This window comes from Medicago sativa, chromosome 6 (assembly GCF_051527215.1).
Source record: "Medicago sativa cultivar Bolivia chromosome 6, Bolivia_mono, whole genome shotgun sequence".
NCBI lineage: Eukaryota > Viridiplantae > Streptophyta > Magnoliopsida > Fabales > Fabaceae > Medicago > Medicago sativa.
Window position 1 is genome coordinate 6,668,928 of NC_140754.1, and position 16,634 is coordinate 6,685,561.

At 31.1% G+C, this 16,634-nt stretch overlaps 2 long non-coding RNA genes and 1 pseudogene across 3 annotated transcripts; 2 read left to right on the plus strand and 1 right to left on the minus strand.

Moving 5' to 3' along the window:
• Nucleotides 1-403: 403 nt before the first annotated feature.
• Nucleotides 404-2,472, plus strand: LOC146912411 (uncharacterized). Its single transcript, XR_015016456.1, has 2 exons — nucleotides 404-2,074; nucleotides 2,174-2,472. It is a non-coding gene; the product is annotated as an uncharacterized LOC146912411 (long non-coding RNA).
• Nucleotides 2,473-10,821: 8,349 nt separating this feature from the next.
• LOC146912412 (uncharacterized protein At5g39865 pseudogene) lies at nucleotides 10,822-12,838 on the plus strand (annotated as a pseudogene). Its single transcript, XR_015016457.1, has one exon. The product of XR_015016457.1 is annotated as an uncharacterized protein At5g39865 pseudogene (transcript).
• A 2,577-nt stretch (nucleotides 12,839-15,415) lies between these two features.
• On the minus strand, nucleotides 15,416-16,178 carry LOC146912413 (uncharacterized). The gene is made up of 2 exons (XR_015016458.1): nucleotides 15,862-16,178; nucleotides 15,416-15,769 (listed from the first exon to the last, which is right to left on the minus strand). It is a non-coding gene; the product is annotated as an uncharacterized LOC146912413 (long non-coding RNA).
• Nucleotides 16,179-16,634: the final 456 nt, after the last annotated feature.

The following is a 16,634-nucleotide window of genomic DNA, read 5'->3' on the forward strand; positions in this document are numbered from 1 at the left end:
ATTCTCTTTTTTTATGGTTCTCATCAAACATTCCATGTATGCAATTCTAATGACTAATCTCTAATGTCTTGCTAAATTCATGAGTCAAACAAAATAAAAGTCATGTGAAACCCTAGGGCAAATTTATATTGTGTTCTCCTTAAGTTGAATTTCAGAAAACTCCTAGTGCGCATCATTTTTGTTGTGAATTCAGACTCAAAATCACACAATAAACTTAGATGTGTGGAGCAAAAGAAAGTAATAATCAATATCAAAGTAACCTCAAACAACAGCAACAACAACAACAATAATAACAAACTCAGATCTATTCTAGGAGTCAAGTGTAAAGCACAAAATCACAAATAAAAGATGAAAGAGATAATTAACAAATACAGCTAGAAAAGTTGTACAAGTTTGGTCCAAATTGACCTACTCTGGAGAGAGATTGATTGAACTCACCAATCCAATATTACTGAATTCTTTACAAAGAGATATAAAATGGTTACAAGAAATTCGCTTCAACAAGCTCACAAAGAACAAACCATAATTTCTACCATTTTCCTAATATCTCGAATGAACAAGACACTCAATGATTTTCACTCACCCAAGGTGTTTACACATGTTTCCTAACCCAAGAGAACCTCTTAAAAACCCTTATTCAATGACGCTCAGTTCTAAATTGATTTCCCAAGTTTCACTCTCTTGAAGCCTTTTACAAAACATTAAGAATGAAACTTTTTCTAGTGTCTCGATTTCTACAAATCGTGTCTCAAAATCGGGCCTCGATTTCTACAAATCGTGTCTCGATTTTTGTTGAACCAAAAGCTCGAAAACATGCACAAAACCGTGTTCCGATTTCTCCAAATTATGCCATGATTTTTGATCAATCTTCAATCATCAATTTTGAGACAATTCTCAACAATTTCAAACCCGCTCAAAGGGACATGAATGAAACAATACTAGATAGCTCAATACTAGATATCTTAACTAGTCCCAGATTATAGCTTTATACCCTCGTATTGATTTAGTATTCAATCAATACTAAATCATGAAAAACTCTCAAACTCCAGTTTCTCAATTTTATTCCTAATTGCAATTAACAATACTAAATCGATACTCTCAAGTTTCTTCTTATTCATTAAAACTTAAAACATCCAATACGTTTTTCTTCGACAACCGAAAATGGTTGATGAGAGAAAAAAAAATTGTGTGGCGAACGATAAATAATGATGAGAGAAAATTGGAATGGCTCCATGGTGTTGTCATAATTGGAAGAAGAACTGCTTTGTTTTTTGGTTGAAAAAGAACTACTTACAAGACCAATCCAACAACCATACCAAAGGGACTAAAAAGAGCCATAACAGGATATATAAATCTCTGCTCTTATCTTGCAAAAGATAAAACAGGATTCAAATTCTACCAACAGTGTGAAAATACTATTCTTATTCCTTCTAACGAGCCTTAGAACTTTTTTTAGTATAAAAATACCTTATAACTTGTTTGTTCAAACCTTATGTTTCTCACTTATTCAAGAATTATGCAGGTACAATTACCTTCTCAGCCTGTAGAAAAGAAACTGTAATATCCCGCTTAATCCCATGTAAAATGCAGTATCATTTTATCGTGCTTGAGAAGAAATAATCGAGAAAGGACAATTTGATCATTTTCTAATTAAATGAGATGATAAAAGAGTCATTTTATTCACTAATGGTAGTAATGTAATTACAAGGAATAAGAATGGTAGAATGGTAATGCAAGGATCCTATAGAAGATATTTTTGGACATAATGGGAAGAAAAACATTCAATTCTCTCCCTCTTAACCTCTCTCTCTCGGCTGAAGCCTTTTTCCCACCGCCCCCAACCTCAAAATGTTCCATTGTGACATCATTTCAAGCTCATATCTTTTCTTTGTACCTTAAATCATCCACTTAAGTTCAATGAAGCAAAACATAGTCCTTTCCCTTGTTTGAAGTGTCCAAACGAAACCTTTCCTTCCTAATTTTAATTTTCTCTCAACTCAAGTGATGGATGGCTTACATGTAGAGAATCATTGGGAATCCTTCATGTTGGAGGAGTAAAGGATCAAAGATAAGTGTATTCCTCTTCTCTTTTTCCCTTGGCAAAACCCTAATCCCAAATTGGGGCTTATGTGATTTTATTAGTAATTTTGGTTGTTTGACAAATTACATGTAGATAATTTGTATCCAAGAGCACAAAATTGGAATGGTGGGGGTGCAATTTCAAAGAAGATGAAGAAAATATTTCTCAATGAGGTAAGTTCTTGAGTGAGGTGGAATTGAGCTTAGGACAGAAATTATAGATGGCTGATGTGGTATTGTGTATATGTTATTATTGTTTATGATAACTAGAGAAGTTAGAATCGGATTAAAGAAATTGATATGGAATTGGGTTAAAATTTGTATGGTTTTCTTTGGCCCGTATATGCTGCCGTGTAACCCATAATCGAGTAATTATTGGATTTTTGAATACTACACTGGATTCCCTTCAGTTTGGATATAAATTTTGTATGTTTCGGGAGACAAATAAACAAGAACGGAGTACATAATATTATCTTTATTACTAGATGTAATGAGTCAATTGTTCAAATGATTAATGAACTTGAGTTTAATTTTTAAATGAAATAACTTTTGATCAAACTATAGTTAATTCTGGTTCGAACTTCGAATTATTAGAATTTTTTCTCTGAAATTAAAAATTAAACTCAAGTTCATTAATCATTTGAACAATTGACTCATTGCATCTAGTAATAAAGATAATAATAACTTTTGATCAAACTATAGTTAATTCTGGTTCGAACTTCGAATTATTAGAATTTTTTCTCTGAAAATTAAAAGGTTAAAAAAAAAAACAATATTAGAAAAATAATTGTTTCTAGAAAATCTTATAAGTAGAATCTAGCCAGCCACCGGCACCGCTGCTCACGCGTGAACATTAGTCAATGCAAACAACCTTACTTCGCAAAAACAAGTCGTTTTCAATCCATGCCCATAACTCGGTTATCATGCACGCGCTATTTTTCAACGTAAATAGTTCTCAATCCAAAAAAAGAGGTTTTATTTTTCAACGTATCATTTTTTTTTTTTTTTGCTATAATTGAATTACGGTAAATAATTGAATTTTCTCAGAAAAAAAAACAATTATAAGTGTGTGACAAATGTTTCAACATCTTTATGAGCATAAAGATGTAAGAACATGTATAAAGATGTAAACATTGTCATACTTAAGGAAAAGTCGATGTCCCAATTGTTTGATAAGGTTAAATATTCGGTTTTGTGAAGCATAAAGCTGCAAATATTTCTTTTGAGTTGGTGGCAGCGTCCTTTGATTGTTTGCGTGTTGGTTAATTGTATTGTTTTATTTCTTTTTTATCAATGCTTTATTTTTCAATGGACGATGGTTAATTATTTGTGTGTATGGACTCTTTGTTTCTTTTCGACACACTTTGGGCTGAGGAGGTAGTTTTTCGTGGTGTTTAATATATCCTATTTTGGTTTCTTTAAAAAAAAAAAATTGGCACCCAATTAAAATATATCACTATAGTAGCAAAAGCTTCTTTCTAAAGTTGGAGGTTTTGTTTGAGTGATTTATAACTTTATTATGACATTAATAATTTGGATAATAAAAAAAAAATTGAAGGTTAGTTAGCTTATAAAGATTTCTGCTATCTTGCAAAAAATATAACAAGATTCAAGTCCCACCGACAGTATGAAAAATACTATTCTAATGAACCTGAGAACTTTTTTTTAAGAGAAAAATACCTTAAAACTTTTTTATTTTATGTTTGTGAACTGAATTTAACTCACCTAACCGTTGATCTATAAAGAAATTAATAACATAAGAATAAAGAATATGTTTCTCCCAAAAACTATAATATGAAATAAAACTGAAAATGTAACATAACATAATATAACATCAATGAAGTAACCGAGAGAGTTTCCATTGAAGTTTCGTTTGTTGAAGAGAGAATGTGTGTTATTGATCATAGCATATTATTCAACCACTTTCTCTAACTCATTCTCATTAAACCCAAATTTCTTCCCTTTTATATTTTATTGATCATAGCATACTATTCAACCCTCTTTTTTTCATAGCGTGTGTGTGTTATTGGTCATTATTTTCTCTCTACCAATCTCTTGAGCTAGAAAGAAAGATAATTTGTTGTTGGAATTGAATGAATGGTTGATCTTCCATTCTATTTGGCTTTGATATCAATTCAATCTTCCATTCCTTTCAATTTTTCTTTTTTGTTTCTCCACTCAATTTAACAATTGTACTTCATTATTTGGAACAAATGAAATTTTTTTGAGAGGTACTTGTACATATACATTCTTTTGTTGTTTTTGGGTCATTGAGTTTTTGTGCAATTTTCATTTGACATTTTGTTTTTGTTTGATCTTGAAATCACTTTGTGGGGTGTTTTTGATTTCACAAATCAAATCCTCAAAGTTAGTTCTTTATTGTGAGATTCAATTTGTGTGTTGATCATTTTTACATTTGTGATTATGGGTTGTGTGAGTTCCAAGCAAAAGGGATATTGTCATTGCAACACCCCTTATTGCTCTGTCTCTAGAAGCTACACATTATGGGTTTCATGTTTCATGTTTTGTTCATCACCCGTTTTCTGTTATATGGGTAATGAAAATAGTTTATCCATACATGAGGTAGCCGCGGGAATCAACCCATTATTTTTTTTCATCACCATCCTCTTCTTCATCATTGACATCGTATTCTCATCTTCATTGGCCCTAGTAACGCTAAGAACGACTCGAATAGAAAGAACCATTTGATTCTTATAGGCACCATCAACCATATCCCGAGCACACTTGAAAATATCTGCCACTACATACCTAAAAGCATCTTCGGGAACATCCATTTGAGAAAGTCATACAATGGTACTTTCTTGCATTATTTGATCCTTAGAGACATTTGAAAAATTGCAACGCTTGTGTCAGAAAAAGTTTCAAATTTTCTCACTCAAAACATACATGTTTGTGTACTCAAACTCTACATTGAAATACTTTTCATCAAGGTATGATGAAATATTTTTTGTGTTGGTGAAAGTAATATCTTGGTACCCATAGTAATAGTAATCATCCATGAATGAACGAATCGTGGGAAGAATGATGAGAGGTTTCAAGAAACTTGAAAGTTTGTAAAGAAAAAAGAGATTTTGGGAACAAATAAAACAGAGAGATATGATTCTTTATTTATAAAAGTAAGAATGTGTAACCGTTTTCGACTTTGAAAAAATTAGGAGAAAAATATGGCTATGATGTGTGATATGAGAGAAAAAGGGTTCATAATTGATATGAGAGAAAAATATTGTTCCATATCAATTATGGACCCTTTTTTCTCTCATATCACACATGATAGCCATATTTTTCTCCTAATTGTTTCAAAGTCGAAAACGGTTACACATTCTTCCTTTTATAAATAAAGAACCATATCTCTTTGTTTTATTTGTTCCCAAAATCTGTCTTTTTCTTTACAAGATTTCAATTTTCTTGAAAATTCTCATTCTTCCCACGATTCGTTTATTCATGGATGATTACTATTGCTATGCATACCCAGATATTACTTTCACCAGCACAAAAAATATTTCATCATGCTCTGATGAAAAGTATTTCAAAGTAAAGTTTGAGTACACAAACATGTATGTTTTGAGTGAGAGAAAATTTGAAACTTTTTCTGACACAAAGCGTTACAATTTTTCAAATGTCTCTAAGGATTAAATAATGCAATTAATAAAGTACCATTGTATGGCTTTCTCTGTCGCGTCATTTTTTTTTGAGGTCAAACTATTTGATTAGCATAGACTCACTAATTTTATTTCACGACTGAACTTTTAATTTTTCAAAAGAAAGGGAAAAAAAGTTCTAAATTACCACATTTTAAAAGATTTAGGGCTCGGGGGTTAGTTATATTTAGGGAAGATGTTAGCACCATACATATCCATAGTATACTATGAGAAAGTTCTAAATTACCACATTTTAAAAGATTTAGGGTTCGGAGGTTAGTTATATTTAGGGAAGGTGTTAGCACCCTAAATATCCATAGTATTATATGGGAACCTCTTGATTATCTCTTGATTTTATTCATTTTTGTGCTATAACTTACATGCATACAAAATGGAATTAAAGTGATGATTAAAAAGAAAAGAAAATTGTTTTTTACTTTTTTTTTATTTGGAAGGACTAGGTCCTTTGCCTACGTACCCGTGAGGGATCAAAACCTCGTAGTTCGGGGTAAAAATACCGATTGATTTGTTTGTGGTTTTTATTAGTTTTGAAAAAGTTTTAAAATAGAAGTCAAGTGGCAAAATAGAATTTGTTTGTATTTTTTACATTAAAAGAAAAATGACTCGAAGTATGATTAAATTGATTGAAATTTGATTAAGAAAATAAAATAAAAAAATGGGAATCACTTGATTGAAAATCAAGGTTTATTATGAAAATGATTTTTGTGAATTTTGTTTTTTGCATGTTTTTTGTTCTTTTTAATAATTAATTAAAACCTAAAAATAAAACTAACGTAGCAATAAAATAAAAGCGTGAGAATTTTGTAGTGATGTTGGATCACCACAAAAACTCTTAATCTAACCTAATTTTTTTGCATTTTTTGATATATAAAAGCTAAGTGAATAATAAAGTAAAGACATGCATATTTTTGTGATTTTTTATGTTACCACTTCCTAAAATACAATCTACTTGCAAATTAATAAATAACAAAATTAAAATAAATTACGAAAATAAATAAATAAATAAATAAATAATAGACCCAAAAACGAAACAAAATGGGGTATTTTTAAAATACCTTGAAACTGAAAGGGACAAAAAGGAGTAGAAATAGAAGAAAAACTCGTCAACACAAGTCGAAGGAGGGAGAAGAGAGGAAAAGCACATGAAGCATCAACTGTAGAATACGCTGTGTGAGCTCTCAATTTATAGAGAATCACAAGTAATAAGTGAGAAACTTTGGGAACAAGTAATTCACATATTAGATCGAGTACAAAAATATCTCAATTGAGTACCAAAATATATCATATTGAGTACAAAAATATATTATATTATGTACCAAAATATATTTCAAATCAAGCACTAAAATATTCTAGATTGCATTCCAAAATATTTTAGCAAAACTTGGGGACTAAAAAAACACTTTCTAATAATGATTAAATTAATTATTTAATTTATCATTTCCAAATAATAAAATATTTTCCTAGTGCTTACTTCATTCACATAATTATGTACCCCCGTTAATTAAAGGTACACCCCCACTATAAAATTGGGGTATGACATTCTCAAATGGATGTTCCCGAAGATGCTTTTAAGTATGTAGTGACAATATTTTCAAGTGTGCTCGGGATATGGTTCATGGTTAACTACTCCCTCCGGTCACTATTATAAGCAAAAAAACCATTTTTTAGGTTTTTACACAACCCAAAATGGTTGATGAGAGCAAAGTTTTTTCCTGTGGCGAAAGATAAATAATGATGAACGAAAACTGGAACGGCTCCATGGTGCTGTCATAGTTGGAAGAAACACTACTTTGTTTTTTGGTTGAAAAGAAAAACTATTTACAAGATCAGTCTAACAACGAAAATTGCTCTTCTCCCAACAAGAATTGCTCAATCTCATCTGAATTTCCTAAAATACCTCCACGTGACTTAACTTACGTAAGTGTATAACCTAAGTGACTTATGTCACGTTGGACTATACACTTACGTGAAATTATTGGGCCACATGACATTCTGTTAGTTTTGTTTTTTTTTTTAACGTTGAACTAACATAAGAACTTAAACCAAATTTTTTTCAAAATGTAGGGACCTAATCCAAACAAAAAAAGTGCAGGGACTAATACGAAAATATGGTGAAACTGCAGGGACCAATGACATATTTAAGTATTTCTTTTATAATAAAGAAAAGATAGAAGTTAACATGTGCTCCAATAACACATATTAAGTAAACTCAACATAAAAAAAAAATTCTTAAAAATTGTGCATTTAACTTTTTAAGAATCAAAACATTAAATTTTCTTTTCTTTTTAGAATGAAAAACATTGTATTTTTAATGTAAGACTTCTATTTTATTTTTTTTAACATGTACCATAGTCCATAAATACACAAGTTAACAAGACCTCAAAGAAAATAGCACTTCTTCTGGTCTTGAATAACATGTCATTTTTAGACGTTTTACACATACAAAGGCAACTAATTAATTTTGCTATTTTGATTTAACTATTTATGTTTTTCCTATCTTTGCTCTAATAATTTATTATCTTTTCTCATCTATTTTTTCATTCTAGAAAAATTAGATAATGGTAATGTTGATAAAACAATGAAAAATGATATACTCACTTTCTCATAATTACATTGTGTTCTTATTTTCGATATCTCTCTTTCTCTCTATTGATTTTGTCCCAAAATAAGAGAGAAGAAATGATTGTCACAAAAGTTGAATAAGATACGGTTATATACTCCCTCCGGTCCTATTTATAAGAGAAAGTTTGGTCAACAAAAGTTAATGTATCTAGACTGACTTTTTAACTAGATACATTAACTTTTGTTGACCCAACTTTCTCTTATAAATAGGACCAGAGGGAGTATATATATAACAATCATTATTATTACATTAAACTTTTAAAACGATAAGTAAATAGAAACAAAATTTCTCCAAATGTGACAAGTAAAAAATAATAGAGTACACCCTCTGGTCTCAAATATAAGTAAAAATCTATGTTTTAGATTCATTCAATAAATGATGTATGTGACCTTTATTGTAGACAACATACATTATTTATTGAATGAATCCAAAATGTGAATTTTTGCTTATATTTGTGACGGGAGGGTGTACATTTTACTATCTTTATTTGTAGATGTAATCAGTCAATTGTAAGTGATTAATGAACTTCATCAAAGATTAATTATTCATGTAAACTTCAATTTAATTTTTAATCAAAACAACTCATAATCATACTTTATTTACGTCTTGTTCGATCTCTTTACTTACGTCTTGTTCGAACTTTGAATTAGTAGAGTTTTTTCTCATAATTGAAGGGTTAAAAAAAATATAGTTATTAGAAAATTGTTTCTAGAAAATCTTATAAGCAGAATCTAGCCAGCCACCGGCACCGCTGCTCACGCGTGAATACCAGTCAATGACAACAACATTTCTCCGTAAAAACAAGTCATTTTCAATTCTTGCCCATACTTCGGTTATCATGCACGCGCTAAAAAGCGAGAGTGGTTCTAGCATTGCCGGCCGCAATTGTTCTCAACAAAGAAAAGAGGTTCTAATTTTAAACGCAAATATATATATATATATATATATATATATATATATATATATATAGGGGTTTGCTAGAACACACCCACTAGTTTTTATGTGGGAGTGTTTTAGCAAGTAAATAACTAAAAAGTGGTTAAATACACCCTAAGGTGTATGTTGTTATAACACACCTTCTAACAAAAACAAGTGGGTGTGTTCTAGCAAATCCTATAGGCATTTGCTAGAACACACCCACTAGTTTTTATGTGGGAGTGTTTTAGCAAGTAAATAACTAAAAAGTGGTTAATTACACCCTAAGGTGTAGCTTTGCTAAAACACTCCCACATAAAAACCAGTGGGTGTGTTCTAGCAAACCCCTATATATATATATGATAGTTTTTTTTTGCTATAATTGAATTACGGACAATAATTGAATTTTCTTAGGAAAAAACAAGGTCTTGCTAACCAATACTTTAAGGGCAATAAATCGAAATACAAAATTTTTTTTAGCAATAATTACAATACTTTTCGATGCAAACTTACTTATTCTAATACTTTAACCAATGCCCCAAAGACAATGGTTAGCATTCTCCAAAAACAATTACTCCCTCCGTTTCAAAATACATGTCCAAGTCAATCACTTCACATATGCCAATGCACAATTTTGACCGTTAATATCTTTAATTATCTAAAGTAAAAAATTATAAAAATTTAATATTTTGAAAATATTTGTCGAGGCAAATCAAACAACATCCTACATGCTAATATTTGTATTTATACATTAGTAAAAAAATATGGTCAAAGTAAGTCAAGTGAATAGTGCACATTGTAAAAATTAGACATGTATTTTGAAACGGATGGAGTATAAGTGTATGACAATGTTCCAACATATTTATGAACATGATAAAGATGTTGAAACATTGTCATAAATAAGAAAAATTTGATGTCTCAATTGCATGATAAGATTAAATATTTGTTTTTTTTCTCTTGAGTTTGATGGTTGGTGACATCGCCCTTTAATTGTTTGGATGTTAGATAATTGTATTTTTTTTTATCAATTCTTTAAATTTTAATGGGTGTTTGTTAATTATTTTATGTATTTGAACTCTTTGTTTCTTCCCGACACACCTTATGCTGAGGAGGTAGCTTTTTGTGGTGTTTAATATATTTCATTTTAACTTGCATAAAAATAAATTGGCAACCAGTTAAAATCCTATACTATATTAGCAAAAGTTTCTTTCTAAGGTTAGAGGTTTTGTTTGAGTGATTTATAACTTTATTATCACATTAATAATTTGGATAAAAAAAATTGAAGGTTAGTTAGTTTATAAAGATTTCTCCCTTATCTTGCAAAAGATATAACAGGATTCAAGTTCCACCGACAGTATGAAAATACTATTCTAATTTTTTTTGAAGGAAAAAATACTATTCTAATGAACTTTAGAACTTTTTTTAATAAAAAATTACCTTATAACTTTTTTATTTTATGTTAATGAACTTAATTTAACTCATCTAACCAACCGTTTATCTATAAAGAAATAACATACGAATAAAGAATATGTAACATAATATAACAACAATGACATAACATAACGTGGGTGGAAGTAACCGAGAGAGTTTCCATTGAAGTTTCGTTTGTTGAAGAGAGAGTGTGTGCGTGTGTGTTTACTGATCATAGCATATTATTCAACCATTTTCTATAACTCATTCTCATCAAACCCAAATTTCATTCCTTTAATATTCTTTTCTAGTTCCTCTTTTGGTTCCTCATTTGATTTTCATTTGGAACAAATGAAAATCTTTTGAGAGGTACTTCTACATAAACATTCTTTTGTCGTTTTTGGGTCATTGAGTTTTTTGTACAATTTTCATTTGACATTTTGTTTTTGTTTGATCTTGAGTTCACTTTGAGTGGACAAGAATTTCTAACAAATTCTTTTATATTTGTGGGGTGTTTTTGATTTCATAAATCAAATTCTCAAAGTTGGTTTTTTATTGTGAGATTTCCTTTGTGTGTTGATCATTTTCATATTTGTGATTATGGGTTGTGTGAGTTCCAAGCAAAAGGGATATTGTCATTGCAACACCCCTTATTGCTCTGTCTCTAGAAGCTACACAATGCATGTACATCATCCACCTCAAAACAAAGGAGATAGTTATCATGTTGTAGCATTGACATCAACAACATTAGGTTCTTTGGAACTTGTATCTCATAGTCAAGGCAATGGTTTTGTTCCATATTCAACTTTGCTCAAAGCGGACAATACCTCAGAAAACGGATTTGAGGTCGGAAAAGGTTTCATGTATTCCAATGGTAAGGTTGGTGAGAATTTCAAAGAAGAGAATGAAAATGAGGCAAATACATGGTCTAATATGATTGAGGAGAAGTTACCAAAATCTATTGCCAAGAATCCAATCACAACACCACCTTGTGAGGACATCATCAACACATGGGAACTAATGGAAGGACTTGAAGATACAAGTCCTTTTCAATCACCAAATCAATTAAGAAGCTTCTCTTTTGATGTTAATGTCAATGGCAATGTTGATCCTTCAAAGCCTAGTTTCATGGAGAATGATGATGGCATTGATTTACACAAACCAAAGTTGGATCATATGATTATTGAGGACGGATCAAATGTCTTAAATCTCAATGTTGAAGTTCTAAATTTTGATGATTGTAAAGTGGTGTCTTCATTCAAGAAGCCATTGCAAGAGAAGCAAGAGGGGATGGAGACAAAAAGATTATCTTTTGAGGAAAAGAATATTAGTGATAATGTTGTGAATTTCAAGATTGCCCCTTATGAGAAGAAGGAAAAAGTAGTGTTGTATTTCACAAGCTTACGTATGGTAAGAAAAACTTATGAGGATTGTTGCAAAGTTAGGATGATTTTGAAAGGATTAGGCATAAGGGTTGATGAAAGAGATGTGTCAATGCATTTGGGATTCAAAGAAGAGCTTAAAGAGTTACTTAGTGAAGGGAACTATGGTAAAGGAGGATTACCAAATGTCTTTATTGGAAGGAAATACATTGGTGGAGTTGAGGAAATTCAGAAATTACATGATGATAAGAAACTTGAGAAATTGTTTGATTGTTGTGAGAGGATTGATGACATTGAAGGAGGTGATGGTGGATGTGAGGCTTGTGGTGATATAAAGTTTGTTCCTTGTGAAACATGTTATGGAAGTTGTAAAATCTACTATGAAGGTGATTATGAAGAAGATGATGATTGTGAGCTTGGAGAGTGTGGATTCCAAAGGTGTCCTCATTGCAATGAAAATGGTCTAATAAGATGTTCCATGTGTTGTTTCTAGTTCTATATTTCATTTTAACATTTAACATAGATGCTTAGAACCAATGTTTGAGTTTTGTGTTCTATGTATTTTGTTTATAATTAGTGTTTTTTTATTGTTGTTGTATAGTTAATTTCTAGTTTGGTTGATCATATAAGAGAAGATGAAGGATATAGAAGGGTGAATAATTGTGTATGATTAGTCCTTATGCACAGTGAGTGCATAGTGTATATTTTTATTTTCATTCATTCATGAAACAAAGAAGGCGTGTATTCAATTTCATTTCTTGCAAAATCAAATGGTTACATTACAACTTACAAGGGTATAGTCCCTCAAAAAAAAAAAACTACAAGGGCATAAGGGAGAAAAAGACTAATACCATAGGCTCATGCACATAAACTCTAGGTGCTAGAAAAATCACTAATTTTGATTTCAAGCAAACCAACACATTATACTATTATAAGGATTCAATTGAATGTTGAAAAGGACATTTATAGATAAATAATGTTATGCTATGATTGTTGCAGGGTGCCCAATTTGAGGCACCTACTTATGTGAAGTAACATATCAATTTTTGGAATATAGAAATTAAAGTTGTATATGCTGTCATTTGGAAAAGGTTGTGCCACTAGAGATGAGAAGAAGCAAATGACACAAATGATTAGTGCCAAAGAAGCTAACTTTTTTGTGCACCTACTTACATAGCTCCCCTTTTAATCACGTTCATGTAAAAGATGAGCCCTACACAAAATGGAAACTATATTCTTTACTTCAATATTTTCCTTAAAATATTTAGATTCATGGTGTGTTTGATATAATGTGTTGCCGCGATTTTAACAAAACTACACTTTAGAGTTTTAACAAAATGACTTTCTTTATTTTCTTTAAAATATTTTGACGATGGTAAGCTTGACGTAATCACTATGTTACCATAATTTTAATAAAAACTACGAGAAATGCTACATTCAGCGAGAAGATTACCCAATAACATCACGAGCCTACTATACAAATACCCTGCCCCACCTTTTTCCTATTTTAACTACCCATCCACCATGTATTCCTATAAGGCAGGAGATGATCCAACGATTTAAATGGTTCGTGGAAATTCCGGGATGTTTTTTTGCTGGTAATAACATCTCTCTAAAAACTATACTTTAGAGTTTCAACAAAATCACGAAATCACTTTATTTTTGTCAAATTCTTTATCAATCTAAACATATGCTAAGTTTTATAATTCTATCTTGTAATTCACTTTTTCTCTCTTGTTTCTTCCTTACACACACATCTTATTTTCTCTTTGGCCTTAAAATACCAATGCTTAATTTCACATGAAAATGCAATAATATAAGCTTTTTTTAATTACTAAAAGCATTCACGGAAACTTTGATTGAGAATGTATCACAAGCTTGAAGATTCTCGTGGAAAAAAAATAGTTATAGTCAGCTTTATGTGAGAAAAGAAGTTATGCCTTCTTTTTCATGTTACTCTATAGAGAAAAAGCTTCTTGTAGCTATAGCTGTTAAAAGTTGTGTATGAGAAAGGAACCACCCACTACACGGCATTCTTAATAAACAAATGGTTTGTCCACAATTGTCGTCCATTCAATGGTAAAAGTTCGATCTGATAGAAAATGTTAACTAGTATCTCTGCCCTAAAGACACGGATTAGAAAATCAAATATAGTAGTATTATATTGAAAGTTATACAATTAATGCTTCAAAAGTCTAAAAAAATATCATTTTTAACTTAACTTTTTCTTTTGGTCTCCTTAACCGGTATCACGGTGGCACTGCCACACTGGTTAACATGATCAATTTAATAAATGGAGTTCAATTTTTTTAGAGACAGATGTAAAATGATCATTAATGCTATTTCGATTAATAATAATTTTCTCATTCTCCAAATTTACTTTTAAAATGTAAACAAATGGATTGCAATAGTAAAGAACTAAAAAGATAGGGGGATCCACAAATCTCATCCATCAAGCCAAGCCTTAGACCATATCCATGGATGCATGTCTAGCTATGTCCCACAAAGATATGCATTAAGGTCACTCATAATAAGAAATCTTGATCTTGCACAAAAGTGAACCAGCCATTAAATTGTAACACTATATGAAATGGAACTTGATCCTTGTCCCTTGATATCATCTAAATTGAAAAATATATTTTGAATTCTAAAATTTTAAATAACATTAATCTCTTTCAGGCAATTCCATATTTTCATATACTAAATTGATTGATAACAACTATGATAAAATATTTTCAATTTCAGTCTATTATAAGATATTAATGATTTGATTGATTAAATCGGTGGTTACCTTACATTTTCAATGATTAAACTGTTAAATAATTGTATTTTTCATCACTTTCCTATTGGTGTGCATTCAATAGACATGATCAATGTGAAAGGGACATTCGTATAATAGAGAAGTGATGTTTTGATAAAAGTAAAATAAAATAGAGAAGTGTGATTATATATGACAATATGTGACTTGAAGCTTGTTATAGTGGCCCAAAAAAGAACTAGGACTAGGGATGGGAATAGGCCAGGCCAGGCCAGGCTTTGGCAGGCCTGAGCCTGGCCTACGACAAAATTTGCAGGCCTGAGCCTGGCCTGTGGCCTTTCATAGGCCAATTTTTATGGCCTGGCCTGACCTTTTTAAAAGCCTGGACTGGCCTGATAGCCTGCTTATTGGCCTATTTAATTTCTAAAACTTTTTTATAACCATTATGAAATAAGGTCCATTTTAAAGTTTTTTTTTCAATTTTAAAAAACGTGAATTCAAGAAAATATTCATAAAAAGAAAACTTTTTACTTTTGCCTGGGTTTTGTTATTTTGTTTTTTAGGAATCTTTAATGACATTCGTAAAAACGTGAATTCATAATATGTTTCAATACAATTTATCTTTGAACAACATCCATTCAATTAAAACTACCTAGATTTTGTATAATATGACACATTTACATTCACAGTAAAACATGATATACATTACAAGATATATAAATAAATAAACGAAAATGATGATTCAAGCAAATAGTAAGTTACAACAGTGGGTATTCAAAGCAAAATGAGTAGATATGGTAGAGAGTATAATAAGATCTCTTAATATTGAGACTTTCATGTCAGGGAATCGGATTTCACAAAGATCTTCGATTGAAAACATGTAAGGGAATATCTTTGTTGTCTTTGAAATACACGCACAGATCTGTGAAAAAATTGAAAAGCACAGATCAGCAATTGAAAATTACATTGATTGGGAAAACTAGAAAAAATAGAGAAAGAGTAAAAAGATATTACTTCATTATTTGAGTAGTTTTATAGCGTTTCAAAATTTTACAACAGATAGGAGAAGAAATAGTTGAGAAGAGAATAAGAGAGAGGAACGGCGCTAGGGTTTTTTTCACTTTAGGTTGTATTTATAGTAGTTTATATGTAAAAGTTCAAAGAGTGATGCAGGCTTGCAGCTCCTACAAGCCCATAAACAAGGAACCGTATTGTAAGGCCCAAAAGCTTGTGCTAGTGAAAATATATAGGCCGGCCTGTTAGGCCAGGTAGGCTATTTCATCAGCCTGGGCCTGGCCTATTAAACTATATAGGCTTTAAAAAAAAGCTTGAAACTGGCCTTTTCATAAACAGGCCAGGCCAGGCTTTAAATAGGCCAGGCCATAGGCCCCTGTAGGCCGGCCTGGCCTATTCCCAACCCTAACTAGGACGGCAATTTCATAGCAATCGTGGGGTTGTAACATTTAGACATTTAAAGGGTCATAATAAATTGTTTTGCTGTGAGATAGGTTGTTGGCTGCCTGGCTATGATGGGATGCCTATGAAACCATAGCAAGCTGGTTTGAAGGTGATCATCGTTAAAATGGCACACAATTGTTGACATTTGACATCATGTAGATTGCTTGTATGTAATCATTATTATATACTTTTTTATATTTCTCATAAAAAAATTATATATATGCGATCGGAGATGACGGTCGGAGTAAGTGCGATGAGGTGAAATACGGTTGTTTTTTGCTTGAGCATGATGATGTAGCTGCAAAGATATTTCAATGCTCTAATAAGTG